The sequence below is a fragment of the Salvelinus fontinalis genome, chromosome 18 (assembly GCF_029448725.1).
Source record: "Salvelinus fontinalis isolate EN_2023a chromosome 18, ASM2944872v1, whole genome shotgun sequence".
Taxonomy (NCBI): Eukaryota; Metazoa; Chordata; class Actinopteri; order Salmoniformes; family Salmonidae; genus Salvelinus; species Salvelinus fontinalis.
In genome coordinates this window covers 33221869-33237107 of record NC_074682.1, presented here as the reverse complement: position 1 = coordinate 33237107, position 15239 = coordinate 33221869, and the positions used below count along the sequence as shown (strand labels likewise).

Genomic DNA, 15239 nt, shown 5'->3' with positions numbered 1-15239 from the left:
CCGCCCTAAAAACCCGATTCAAATTCGACACAAACCTTCAAATAGGTATGTAATGACACATTATATAAACTCTTTATAGTGTTTTATTTAAATTTGAGAGGCGATAAGGTGATAAGTTGGACAAATCGAGTGAAAAAAAGCAATTTTCCCACACAACCTCTCTCCTTCTCACTATCCCGCATTAGTTTCGCTTCTCCACCTGCCATTTTTAAGAAGACCTGACGGGGCTCATTGCCGGCTTGAATTATGCAGAAACGGGCAGCGTTTAGGTCATGAAATTGATTATGTTGGACAGGGGAGAAGTTGTGCTTTACAATGGTATTGACATTACAGTTGATCTGGAAGTATTACGTTTTTGGGGCGCTAAAATATGGGGAGCTTGACAACGAGACACTTTCATTCAGTCTGCATGGTCAATGCAGCACATGCAACAATGTTGTTTCCAATTTGATCTTATTATAAATCCACAAGCGTTCTATAATTACAATATTAGTTTGTGTTTCTTAGATCTGCAAACAGCTAGTTTGCATTTTCTTAGCAAGTTAAGCTAAATCGTGTTAGTCACTAATGCTAATCGCTGGCTAGCTAACTAGCCGGAGCAAACGTAGCTAGCTAATACAGCCTGATACCAGTGCTGGTGGAGGCCTAATTCAGCATGTTGTTTGCGCAACAGTGTCTTCTAAATCAATGAGGAATAGGCGAAGCATGAATGTGTTGGCTATATGAATAAAGATTTAATGTAGCCAAAGATTATAGGGTTCCCTAGGAAACACGGAACATTACTTTGGTTCCTACCCTGTCACAATAACTCGTCCATGGCATTTTCATTCATTTATATGTCAAGCAACACTGTATTCAAAGTGCCCAATATTATTTATATTCTAACTATATAATTATAATAAACATTATATTTCCATGATTCCAAAAGTTCACCCAAGTGTTTTGATCTAAATCGCAATTGCGACATATGGTTAAAAATAAGGCCTAGTATTTTTGCCCATATCGTGGCAGTGTGGAAATGATCTCAAATGAGTCCAGGAAATGTGGAAATTGATGGAAATGCAGGAAATTATTTTAGGTTGAAGTTGAATTGAACAGTATAAAACATCAGGATGGAGAAAGACCCATTGAAATCACTTAGAATATATGTGTTGCCACCCTAGGGTCACGCACTACTCATAAAGCAAATTTAGAACTTTTATTAATCTAAAACACAAAATACTGTAAAAAATGTATAAAATACCATGATATGATATTTTGGCCATATCTCCCAGCCCCAGGTCCAGCTGTTCTTCAGTCATTGAACGTAGTATCACAAACATTCAACAAACATTCAGGAAGTTAGAGAGAACAAATGATGAGCAAACGTCTGTCACCTGTTTCTGGTTGTTGAGGTGCATCTCTCGGTCGGCCACCTCGCGGCGGAGGCGGTCCACGTCCTGCCCCAGCTGCAGGCGGTCGTCCGTCTCATCCGTGGCCTCATCCAGCTGCTTGGATAGGTAAAAGTTCTGTCGGTTCAGCTCTGCGTTCTCCTGGCTCAGCTGGGTCAGCTGCTCCTCTAGGTCTGTTATCACCTGATGGGGGGAAACACAACCGAACATAATTCAATAAGTAGGTGTTTCATTGCTTTGCTTGAACGCACAAAACATTCAACATGCTATACTACCATTTCCTGCGTTTAGAATTTGTTGGAATTCCACTTACTGAGCAACTGTCTCTCAGGGCGTCAAACTTGCGTTGGATTTCATCTCTGTGAGCCTGAAGAAACAAAAAGGATTAAGGGTTCGATTCCTGGGGCCACCCGCAACTGAAATGTACTCACACATGACTAAGTCGCTTTGGATAAAAGCATCTGCTAAATGGCATATATTATTATGTATTATTATTCTTGACCTCTGGTGTGATTTACATGAGGCAGGTTGGTTGTGTATGTGCATGTATGGCTGTGCAGGTTGACTTGTCTGGTTGTCCTGCCAACGTCCTCTCATATCCTCTCCTACCCTGAGGGCGGTGATCTCCTCCTCGGCCTCGGCGGTGGTGTCCTCCAGCTCTGTCTTGGCCTGCTGCAACTGGCTCTCCAGGGCATGGCGTGCTGCCTGCAGCCCACTGATCTGGGACTCCCTCTCCTGCAACGACAATGTCAGCTCCGTCACCTGACGCTTGATCTCCAGCTTCTGCTCATCATGCTCCAGGCCCATCTAGAATACCAAAGGTTAAAGGGTCAGAGGTTAAAGGGTCATCGCTTTACTTTGGATTTTATAATACATGGGTGTGGGTCTAATCAGGCATTAATTGTTTCTTTGGAACAGTAAAGTTGCTTGAGGTGATGTATCACTTGAAACTGCAACTGAAGTTGCATGCAAGTAGCTTTGTGTAAATGTCAGCCAAAGTCAACACTTTTAGGGCTGGTTTCCCAGACACTGATTAAGCCTGGTCCTGGCCTAGAAATTACTTTCAATGGAGATGTGCATGGTTTTTAGTCCAAGCTTAATCAGTGTCTAGGAAACCAGCCAATAAAGTCTTATTGTTGCGCCATACAAGTGGCCCCTTCTCCTTTCCTCTGGATCCTCTCCCATTTGTCAAATTTCCCCTCTGGGGATCAATAATGTTAATTCAATTCACTTCAACTCTGACCTCTCTGAGCCTGGTCTCCATCTCCAGCAGACGGCTCCTCTTGCTCTGCTCCTGCTGGTTCATCTTCTCAAGGTGCTCCTCCAGCTTGGCGTTCTGGGCCTCCAGCTTCCCCGCCTGGGACTCCAGGTAGAACTTCTGCTGCCTCAGCTCCGAGATCATCTCCTCCTGGGCTTTCCTGCCACAACCACAACCACAGACAGAGAGACCGAGAGAGAGAGACCGAGAGACAGAGAGACAGAGAGAGAGAGAGAGAGAGAGAAAGAGAGAAAGAGAGAGAGAGAAAGAGAGAGAGAGAGAGAAAGAGAGAGAGAGAGAGAAAGAGAGAGAGAGAGAGAGAGAGAGAGAGAGAGAGAGAGAGAGAGAGAGAGAGAGAGAGAGAGAGAGAGAGAGAGAATACCATTGAGGTTTCAACCCAAATGCATTGTTTGGGGGATAATAGTAAACGTATTTGGTATTGTATGCAACTTTGGTTCTATAAAGGGATGGCATGAGGGTTTAGTTGGGTGTGGAGTCCCAGTTGAAGGCCACCACACTCACATGTTTTTTATGGATATAGATGCTACTGTTAGGACTCACAAGTTTTTCTGGGTGTAGATGCTACTGTTAGCGGCTAGCTTGTTGGCCTCGGAGAGCTCGGCGATCCGTTGTTCCAGATTCTTCATCTTGGAGTCCATAGCGTTGATAGTCTGGAAAAAAAGGAAGTGCATCACACTTTGATGTAAATATTTGAAATAATATGTGAAATAAAAAACGAATTTAATGCATTTCTACCTTTCAATTTAAGGGAACATAAATTGAAACCTGTGCCAGGGCGGGTGTGAAAAATGTCACAAGGCAGCACTGTATCACAATAATTGAGACGTGGATGCAAAGTGATCCTATCTATTTATGAAGCAAAATGCTTTCATCACACACAAAAATATCTGTTCATTGTTCATCACTTCCATCAAAACACAGACATTTGAAACTGTTTAAGAAATGGTAGAAGATTGTAGCCAGACCCATATATTCAAACTGGGACTAAATATAAAAGCCATATAAATGAAACATATGGCTCTGATTGTAGCTACTGTATTGAAACGCTAAAATAATAGAATACATAGGCTAAAGCTACATTTAGGTGCAGGCCAGAATCTCTTTCTGTCAATGTCAAATGTCGTCTGGCTCTGGTCCAAAAGCCTATTAGCGGGAGCTAACTCAAGTCTATCACATTAACCAGATTACAGACTTAATCCAGGACTTTGCAGAGTGACCCGATGTAACAGAATACTCTGAATTATCCCAGCCTTTAACCTCCACAAGATTCCCATTGACAAATTGAGAGTAACGCCAAAGAAAACAAACAGAACTTAGCCCATAACCATGTCAGAGAATCTGTCCTCAAACAATCACAAACTGTAGCAGAGATCTCTGAGGCTCCTGCATACACTGCCCCTTTTATTCAGCTTGCTCGCTTAAATTGGCTTGCTTCTGGTCAATAACATGCAGCTTATGATGCGTTTCATTCAATGTTCTCATCTCCACTTTTATCTACAGTCTCGCGACTGACCGACTTACATACAAGCGATTGAATTCACATTAATGTTCACTTTGCACAGAATTTTCCTCTCCAAAATGAAAGCACTGTTGCACTACACAGTCCTGCACCTACTGTATGGACAATCAACACAGCTTTGTGCAGAACTATTTTAAATAACTAGATTCAAAGTGCAGTCAGGTAAAAAGTGCAGAGTACGCTAGTTAAAACTTTTTTGGCAGTTCCTTGTTTCATGTTGGTTTCTTAGCCCTGTTTGATCACTGAATTGAACAGTAGAAATAAGTCTGGAGCAGAATTGATGAGATTGTGTTCTACTTCTTTCTCTGACAATGTATTATTTATATACATCTCTGTGAAAATGGTCCTTACTGCTTTCTGTTCACTTAGGAGCTTGCACTTCTCCCGGGCCTCTTCCTGGTGGTGGGCCCGTTTGAACTCCAAGCTCTCCTTGTCTGCCAGGTCCACCTTCATCTGGGCCTCAAGGACCTGGATAGTGTTCAGCAGGGAGAAAAACTGAAACAGTGAAATGCAGACTTCTACCGGACCATATCCAATAAGAACACAGATTTCTGTTTTTCAGTTGCAAACATTGTTTTGCCACGGTCTACCGTATTGAACATGACCCCTGGTTGAAGGGGATCAACAAAGCCAGGTGACCAGGTAGCTGACTTGTCCACACTTTTCAATATAGAAAGACAGCATGCTCATCATGCAGGTTGCAAGGATGACTGAAAGTCCACTCTACCTTAATTTTGTCCTCGTAGAGCTTCTCCTTCTGCACCAGATGAGCCTCCATCCGCTGGGCTGTGGACTGGGTCTCCCTCAGGTTCTCCTCCAGCTCCTGTACCAGCCAAAACACACACAGCCATGAATATCCACAATGTACACAAAGTAACAAGAATAAACTACAAAATGAACATAAAAGGAAACACAGTATGGATGATGAAAGCACTATCCACACTGTCACTAAGTCCATGACAGAGAAACTCGCTTGGAAGAGCTGTTTGTCCATGACACAGTGGTAGTGGTGGCCTTTCATGTTGGAGTGCAGCACAGCCAGCGGAATGTGTAAGGAAAGACGTCCCCTGTGTGAGCGGCGGATCTGTTGTGGCTTGTGACAGCAGGCGGGACATCCCAAGAGAAAGAAATGTGTGTGTGTGTGTGCATGCCATGGGGCAGCAAGCAGGGTATTCCCTGTGTGTGTGTGTGTGTGTGTGTGTGTGTGTGTGTGTGTGTGTGTGTGTGTGTGTGTGTGTGTGTGTGTGTGTGTGTGTGTATGCATTAGACTGTGCATATGTATACGACTGTGTGTGTGTATGTGCCCACTCTACCCTGTGTTCTGGGATTAGGGGGTAAGGAAGAGAGGGATAGAGGAGTGGAGGGGAGTCAGCGTTTTAAGAGGAACCTTATCCCTCATCTCTCACCAGGATCTTATCAGCCATCTGCTGGATCTGCTGGGATTTGGTCTGGATATCGTCCTTCAGCTTGATCTCCCTCCGCTCCACCATCTCCAGACGCTTCACCTGATTCTCCAGGGTCTTCTTACCCTCCTGCATGACACACAACGTTCAAGTTCATAATAATACCCACAGGACAGTCAACAACACTGAAATACATGGATATTACAATGCAAGCAATAAAACAAACAATCACAAATATGACTGTCTAGTCTGTACCTCGGTCTCTCTGAGACGTCGTCGGAGGGTGTCGCTGGGGTCGGCCTTGCTTCGCAGGCGCTCCAGCTCCCGCTCCAGACGTTCTTTAGCCTGCCGGATGTTCTGCAACAGCTCTGTGGCTTCTGTGCTGGCTTTCACAGCCTTGGGGTCAAGGGTCAAATGAAACAGCGTGTGGAGACAACAAAGCCCCTTAGGCTTCATTACTTTTTAATGCCAAGTTTTCCAACACAGAGGGAGCAAAGGGCATGACACAATGCAAATAAATGGCTTTTTATTTTTGGGTTTAATCTTTATTTAACTAGGCAAGTCAGTTAAGAACAAATTCTTATTTTACAATGACGGCCTACCCCGGCCAAACCCTCCCCTAACCCGAAAGACGCTGGGCCAAATGTGCGCCGCCCTATGGGACACCTGATCACGGCCGGTTGTGATACAGCCCGGGATCGTACCAGGGTCTGTAGTGACGCCTCTTGCACTGAGATGCAGTGCCACTCGGGAGCATTTAGCCAAGAATAGTTTTTTATCACAACTTGTGTCAATTGTGAATGTCAATGACTCAATACATCAAAACTATTCAGCGCTTTGTACCTATTGGCCCACAGTGATGACAGCTGATGACTAACTATTAATTTGGGTCCATTAAAGGGATAGGTCAACCTTTTTTGGCAAATATCTAACAACATATCTAATTATCAGTTCAAGCAATTCCCATAGTGTCTCGTCAGAAGAAAACAATAGAAAATGTACCTTGGAAAGTTTGTCTTGGAGTTCCTGGATTTTCACTTGCTGTTCAGCATTGGTCTGAAAAACAGTGTGAAAGATTAGCTGACTGTAATGTCAATGTGTGAAATTGATCTATTAATAATGGGACCCAATCTCTGCATGCTGAAGAAGGCGGAGGCCAAAACGCATCAGTGCAAGGCAATACATACATTTTTGATATTATCCATTTCATTCCCTATGGACTTTACAAAACGAGGATTCAGATCCCAACCATTTTGAAGAGTATGAGTGAGCACATTGTCTATTATCTCCTCAGCAGTACAGTTCATCCATGGACAGGACATTAGGACATACCTTCTCCAGTTTGCAAAGAAGCTCCTCTACCTCGGCTTTCCCTTGCTCCTTCGCCTTGAGGAGACATGCATACATGTTAGCATTCACAGTTCACAACAACTGTAGATTACTTTCAGTGGCAACACAGGAAAAACCTCCTCTCCTGGCCTACTCAGTTTCACAAACACACACACACACACACACACAAACAAACAAACAAACACACACACACACACCTTCTGGATTCTCTGCTGGTAGTCCACAGCCTTCCTCTTGAGTTCCTCGCTAGTGTTCCGGGAGTCTCGAAGCTCTGACTCGTACAGGTCACTACGGCGCCGGGCGGCCGACAGGTCCTCTTCCAGCTGTCTGATAGTGACCTGCATTTCCTCCAGCTGGGCATGGTACTCCTGGAGCAGAAGGCAAAGGAAGAGACATAATATACAGTGTTGTGTTCGAGACCACCTAAAGCGAGACCTATTCAAGACCGGAGAGAATCGAGTCAAGACCGAGTCAAGAACCGGGAGCGAGTCAAGACCGAGTCAAGACCCGGGAGGGAGACGAGCGGTCCGAGACCAGAAAACGTTGGGTCCAATTCAAGACCATGACTGTAATTTTGTCAAATCGTCACCACAATAAGAGTTCAAAATGTGCAGTATTTCTGTGTTCATATTTCAGAAAAAACATATGGATCTTTTAGACATTCAGAATGGTGAAAAGAAATGCATGCTGAGGGCAAATAGAGCCACTCACCAAAGTTTACTAACCCAAACACAGTGGGGAACAATAAGAGCCTTCTACGCTTTCATAGAAATTCTAAGGATGAATAATATAATTATGTTCTGATTTAATCTGTTAATTCTAAGGATTAATAATATAATTATGTTCTGATTTAATCTGTTCAGTTTTTGTTAGAAAGGTTAACACTGAAGAGAAAAAAAGATCCAATCAGGATTTTTCATTTGTGGTCTCTGGGGAGATATATTTAGCTAGCTAAGTCAGCCATTGCCTAGCAGGCCATCAGAAGCTTGATAGAATGCATCTACCAATCAAATGTATTAGGGCAACATTTTGGAGTGACAGAAGAATCAACCAATCACATTGACTTGTAATGGTGGGACTGTTTTTACAAAAATGAATGGAAACTTCTGCCTTCTTATAGGCCAACCGGTCACTGTCTGATAGTGAGCAGTAGTTTTCCCAAGTTCTAGCTAGCTTTTGTTGTAGGTTAGTTTGCAGCGGCTGCAGCAGGTGTTATCGAAGAGGATGTTGTTGCTAGTTTGTTAGCTTCTTCCTTTTCAAGAATAACTTTCAACAAGAAGTAAAGTTGCAAATGATCATCATCTGGTGAGTGGAACTGTGTTTTTTTATTGCAGCACGCTTGCTGTTGTTAGCCATCTCTTTGAAAATAACCTGTGTGAAACATTGTTGCATTTAAACCTTAGATCAGTGGTTACTTTGTGTGTTAAATGGGAAATGTTTTTTTGCAATGCGTTGTAGTAGTGGTACATTTCGATTGGGAAATGCTTTGCCTAATGGTTGTTTTTGTATTCTTATGATTGGGACCTACTGGCTTATTATGTCGGAGTGAATGGACTGCTGTCTTTCAAATTGGCCCTATGCAGTGGTGTAGTGGGTCCTGTGTGAAGGAAAGGAGCCCTGTGTGAAAAATTCTATATTTTACTATTGATTTTTCAGATCTTCACACTGATGTCCACAACAATGCTTAAACCAACCACATCAGGAGACATTTTTGAGGTCTGGAAAAAATCGAAAACATGTTTTTGGAAGGTGTAGTTGCCTTTTAATTCAATTGAGCAAAACAAATGCCCTCCCCATTGAAAAGTCAGCATTATATCATTCTGTCAACCTTTAGAAATGTTCAAGCAAACAGTCAGGATGACTCGCAAATAGCCTACTAACCTACTAGACTAAGGACCAAACTTGTTCAATCCCTGGTTTGCATACCATTGTTGCCTTAGTTAGCATTTACTGGTAGATACTTTTGTATAATATAGTGTATGTGGACACCCCTTCAAATTAGTGGATTCTGCTATTTCAGTCACACCTGTTGCTGACAGGTGTATAAAATTGAGCACACAGCCATGCAATCGCCATAGACAAACATTGGCAGTAGAATGGTCTTACTGAAGATCTCGGTGACTTTCAATGTGGCACCATCATAGGATGCCACCTTTCCAACAAGTCAGTTAGTCAAATTGCTACCCTGTTACAGCTGCCCAGGTCAACTGTAGGTGCTGTTATTGTGAAGTGGAAACGTCTAAGAGCAGCAACGGCTCAGCTGCGAAGTGGTAGGGCCCACAAACTCACAGAACGGGACCGCCGAGTGCTGAAGCACGTAAAAATCATCTGTCCTCGGTTGCAACACTCACTACCGAGTTTCAAACTGCTTCTGGATGCAACGTCAGCACAATAACCGTTCGTCGGAAGCTTTATGAAATGGGTTTCCATGGCTGAGCAGCCGCACACAAGCCTAAGTTCACCATTCGCAATGCCAAGCATCGCCTGGAGTGGTGTAAAGCTCACCGCCATTGGACTCTGGAGCAGTGGAAATGCATTCTCTGGAGTGATGAATCACGCTTCAAAATCTGGCGGGCCGACGTCAAATCTGAGTTTGGCGGATGCCAGAAGAATGCTACCTGCCCAAATGCGTAGTGCCAGCTGTAAAGTTTGGTTGGGGAGGAATAATTGTATGGGGCTGTTTCTCATGGTTTTGGCTAGACCCCTTAGTTCCAGGAAGGGAAATCTTAACGCTGCAGCATACAATGACATAGTACACGATTCTGTGCTTCTAACTTTGTGGCAACAGTTTGTAAGGCCCTTTCCTCTTTCAGCATGACAATGCCCCCGTGCACAAAGCGAGGTCCATACAGAAATGGTTTGTCGAGATCGGTGTGGAAGAACTTGACTGGCCTGCACAGAGCCCTGACCTCAACCCCATGGGATGAATTGGAACGCCGACTGTGAGCCAGGCCTAATCGCCCAACATCAGTGCCCGACCTCACTAATGCTCTTGTAGCTGAATGGAAGCAAGTCCCCACAACAATGTTCCAACATCTTGTGGAAAACCTTCCCAGAAGAGTGGAAGCTGTTATAGCAGCAAAGAGGGGACAAACTCCATATTAATGCCCGTGATTTTGGAATGAGATGTTTGTCGAGCAGGTGTCCACATACTTTTGATCGTGTAGTGTATCATAAGTTGAAATACCTACCGGCTACCGATGTCATTCTTCTGTGAGCTGCTCCATGTGACAACCAGTTGAGAGCTACACCTCTTGCTGCCTGCAGATAATATAATGCTGAAACTAGGCTGTGTGTGCTGTGCGCATGTGAATATATTTTACGTGCTTTGCGAATGTGTAGGCTACTTTGTGCATGATTTTACTATTGTACTACATCATTAATATGTCTATACCTCCACTACTTTGATACACAACAGGAGGGATTAAGAAGTGAGTGTACGCAATGCCCACTGAAAACAAATTGGGTATCGGGCGTATACCTGTGTATAGCCACCACTACACCACTAGCCCTTTTGTGTTTTACAAAAAGTGCACTCTCCTACATGATTGCTGGAATTACGGTTGCTGTCCTTTTATCATCAAGAGCCGGTCACACACTGAAGGCCTATGTCCAATAGGTTCGCCAACATGTCTATAATAGATCTAAAGACTTTTGTAACAATTTCCCCTGTCTCCCCTTACTAATAGGGAGCACACAACTTTCCAACAATTTCCTCCACTATTCCCTATAAGCAAGTCAAGTAAATTTAGACAAAGTTGAGGATATTTTTCAATGAAAGTAAAGGACAGTAATGTTACCACTAAAGTATGAATCCCAGGTTTCAATAGGTGAAAAGATTTACATTTTTCAAAAAAGGAGTGTAATATATTTGGCCTCTATGGTAGAGTGGAAGCCACTCCTCAGTAAAAGGCACATGACAGCCCGCTTGGAGTTTGCCAAAAGGCACCTAAAGACTCTGACCATGAGAAAACAGATTCGCTGGTCTGATGAAACCAAGATTGAAGTCTGGTCTGAATGCCAAGTGTCACATCTGGAGGAAACCTGGCACCATCCCTACTGTGAAGCATGGTGGTAGCAGCATCATGCTGTGGGGATGTTTTTCAGCGGCAGGGACTGGGAGACTAGTCAGGATCGAGGGAAAGATGAACAGATCAAAGTACAGAGAGATCCTTGATGGAAACCTTCTCCAGAGCACTCAGGACCTCCGACTGGGGCGAAGGTTCACTTTCCAACAGGACAACGACCTTAAGCACACAGCCAAGACAACGCAGGAGTGGCTTCGGGACAAGGTCTTTGTGGCCCAGCCAGAGCCCGGACTTGAATGCAATCAAACGTCTCTAGAGAAACCTGAAAATAGCTGTGCAGTGACGCATGAGAGCTAACTTTTAATTATGAAACATTGTGAGCTACTCATACATTTTACCCTAGCTTTCAAAGGCTCTCTTTGTATTTTGTTTTAGGCTCTCTTTGTATTTTTCTAAATTCTGTTTTTCCTGGTTTGGGATTCTTTTCAGTTTCACTCTCAATTACAATTATTCATAGAGAAACAATACAATTGGATGTTCTGAGTCCATGTCCTTGCTTAAATCAGAAATGGAAAACCATTTTAAAGGGCTGAAAAGAAAATCTCTTTCTCTACTGGCTACACGAATTGAATGAGACAAATGCACGCACCACAGACATACATGGGCAACGTTGCTAGAAATTATTTGGGAGACATTGTGTTACCTTTAACTTTTTAAGCCCAACCTGGGGTGGGATAATGCCAATGTGGATTTGACTGGATAGTAGCCGGGAGCTTGAGGTGTCTTATACTTGTGATATTTGTTTATGACATTTTGCGATGGAACACATGAAAAATACATACACTTTCAGAATTGTTTGGTGAGCTACTCATAGGTGGTCTGTGATCGACCTGCTGGAGATCCCTGCTATAATGACATCCAGCCTTCAGGATGGCAAACCGCTTCCTTATAATAATTATAATGTCAAAATAAAAAGTATGCTTTTCCATTTATGATTCACAAACCCATTTCTAATTGATAATATCCGACCAGCGCTGGTTTGTTGTACTAACAGCCGTAGAATGAGCCTCTCATTGAGACGGTGGGGTTAAACGGCTTGTACTAACAGCTGTAGAATGAGCTTCTCATTGAGACGGTGGGTTTAAACGGCTTGTTGTACCAACAGCCGTAGAATGAGCCTTTCTGCTGCTGGACAGTATATGATGATGAATCACAGACTAAGAGAGGCTTGCTAAGCCTGACCCCTATGGTGGGTGTGGAACTCTCCCTCTCTCATACTGCTGCCTGCCACAGAGGGCATCATCCACTGGCTCCTAGATGTCCTACCACAGACATTCACCCAGAGATTCACAGCAGACCAGAGAGTTAGACTGCAGAGCTACGCCAGGCTAGTTTCTACAAAGGATTGTGTGTGTGTCCTTGTGTCTATGTTTGAAGGGTCACATAATTGAGTTACAATAAAGATAAATACTATAGTGAGAGGAATTGGTAATGAGTGCAATATACTGAATTAAAGTGTATATGCATTGCAAATGTGAAAGAGTTTCCTGTATGATGGATGTTCCAATGATGACCGTATAATGCATAATGAGTCAGAGATGGAAGAGCAGAACAGTAACACTGGCTAGGACTAGGCTACACAATGAACTAAAATGGTTCTCATCAACCATTCAGTGATTTCAGGAGTCCTGATCATAGATATACATCATTGGTTCTTACTATAGTGCATTTTATTTGTTCTAGATTTTGGGAAAGTCTACAAAATTGTGTTTCCTTTAGAAGAATATCTAACAAGGGGAGATGTCTTGAGTTTTGGACACAGCCTTAGTTTGTGTTACAACTCAAAGGCAGAGGGTTAGTTAGTAGGTTTGGTGCCGTATGTATCAAGTGTCTCAGAGTAGGTGCTGATTTAGGATCCGTTTAGACTTTTACGTCATACGGATAGGCTAAGCTGGATGGACAGGGGGGTCTGATCCTAGATCAGAACCCATACTCTGAGATGCTTGATGCATACGACCCTTGGTGTGAGCTTAGTAAGCATGATGTTCACCGTAAGGGAGTATAATTCTACCTGTTCCTTGATCTCCTGCATCTTGTTGCTCTGCTCTCTGATGTCATGCAGCAGCTGCAGAGCCTTGTCATCCTCCTGAGATACCTCCACACGTGCTGCCTCCAGGCTGCGCTTTAAGCTCTGTTGAAACGCATATATCACACACCCATACATGCATGCACAAAAAAACACACAAAACACATGCACACGTGTTACTTTGTAATTGAATCCCAATGCACTAAAATATGTCACCTCAACATGTATTTTACTGCAACATGGATGTAACAGTGTACACGCTATAAGGTAGTCGCACTGAACTGAACTCTGATGTAGTTACTGTACATATAGATGTAGATAAGAAACCAACACACTGACATATTTTGAGATCATGCACTATAATAAGGTACTCACGCTGCACTCTGTGATGTAGGTGGCCAGGTCCTGCTCCAGGATGGTCCTCTGGGTCTCAGAGGCCTTAAGCTCCACATCCTTTTGGTGCAGAACTGACTCCAGGTCAGTCATCTTGCGCTGAAACCTAGAGATCTCCTGCTCCATCTAGGGCGTAAGCCACAAGAGACACCGACACGTAATATTGTACTGTCACTCCAAAGGTTTCTCAGAGTTGTATACAATTTTATCAAAGGAGAAGGGATATTGTCACTCAAGGTGCTTATTTAAAGTTTGCTCTATATCACTGTAAATGTCACAAGATGGGGCAGGCGATATCTGGTAATCAATACATAATTAAATAACTTATTGACTGGTTTAAAAGCTGATTCTAGATAAGACTCCAATGGTTATAGTTGCACTGAAATCAATACCCAGCTAGAGAGTCTGTCATGTATGCTATGCTGCGCATCATCCACATTCTAACTCCACTACAATCTCCTAATTTCTCCGTGATTTTCAATTAGTTATTAAAATAAAGATAAAATGCTCATTAACATGTGGCCCATTTCCAGGGGAAAAAGCTTTATAAAAAAAAAAAAAAAAAAAAAAAAAAAAAAGCTTCACATTACCTTGTGACATTTGCAATGAGTTTCAACTAGATCTTTGCTTTTTAATATGAAGCTTTTTCTCCATGGAGTTGGTTTTGGCAGGAGAGTTGAGGCCTGAAGCCACTGGCCTAGGAAAAGACATAGGGGAGAACACATTTTAATACACCATTCTTTGACGAAAATAAATACATTTTGAATTGAACGCAAAGGCATATGCTCCTTGAGTTTGACATGTGAATGTGTAATTTTTATTGGCACTCAATAGCTTATTTCATGACTGCCATTCAAGCTAAAAAAGAATGCATTTATAATACCATCTCATTTAGCTTTGCTTCAAAGCAACTAGGCCTATTTCTCCTCTCAATATAATTTGGTACAGCGTCAATCTGAAAAGTCAAAACAGAGTTGGCAGACATTGAATTTGAAGTCAATCCTCTCATGCTTAGAAAGTTAATGTGTGGTATTTAGATGACTGAGAGGATTAAGATATTAAAGGGAAGGTACAATAAATCGACCGCTTGATGTTGGAGGACGGAACTATCGACTTAAAATAAGAGACTTTCTTCACTTGTTTTTTTACCACAGGCTTATGTTTTGTTGTCATAGGAGTAAACAAATGATGTCTAGACCTAATTCTTACAAAATGAAGACTTCTCTTGCTGTCATTCCTTCACCACTACAGATCACAGTATATCATAGAAATGAAGTGCTTAAATCTCACAGGGATCCATTTAGTTTTCTGGCTCTGGAAAACATGTTTTTATAGATTCAATCAAAAAGGATTATGTTTGAACCATTTTGTATTTTCCCTGACTACTATAAAAAGATGTGAATGACATTAATGAATATTTGCATATGAAAACAATATAGATTCCACTTTCACCAATATCTATCACAGAGAATCTTGTTTACATAACGACAAATGGTCCGTCAAATTATGAACATACAAACCATGAGAAAATAGTCAAATGCCAAACTAGAAATCTGCTGTGTAAACACAACAGCACATTTCCCAGAGCGATCAGGACCACCAACACATTAATACAGATTGAAACTGACTGATACATTGAAATGACAGATGGGTACATGCATCCACCAAAATCAGCACCAGTTTTCCTTGAGGGCGTACTGAGCGAGATATATCCCTCATCTCAATGCCCCTGGGAGAGACGGAGGCTGGTCAACAGCGAACACACGATGGGTATTGCTGCCGGCATCACA

The 15239-nt window shown here is 42.7% G+C and overlaps 1 pseudogene; it reads right to left on the bottom strand.

The window, feature by feature from the left end:
• LOC129815320 (citron Rho-interacting kinase-like) overlaps window positions 1-14118 on the bottom strand; it is a 36377-nt pseudogene extending 22259 nt beyond the window's left edge.
• Between the last annotated feature and the right edge of the window lie 1121 nt (window positions 14119-15239).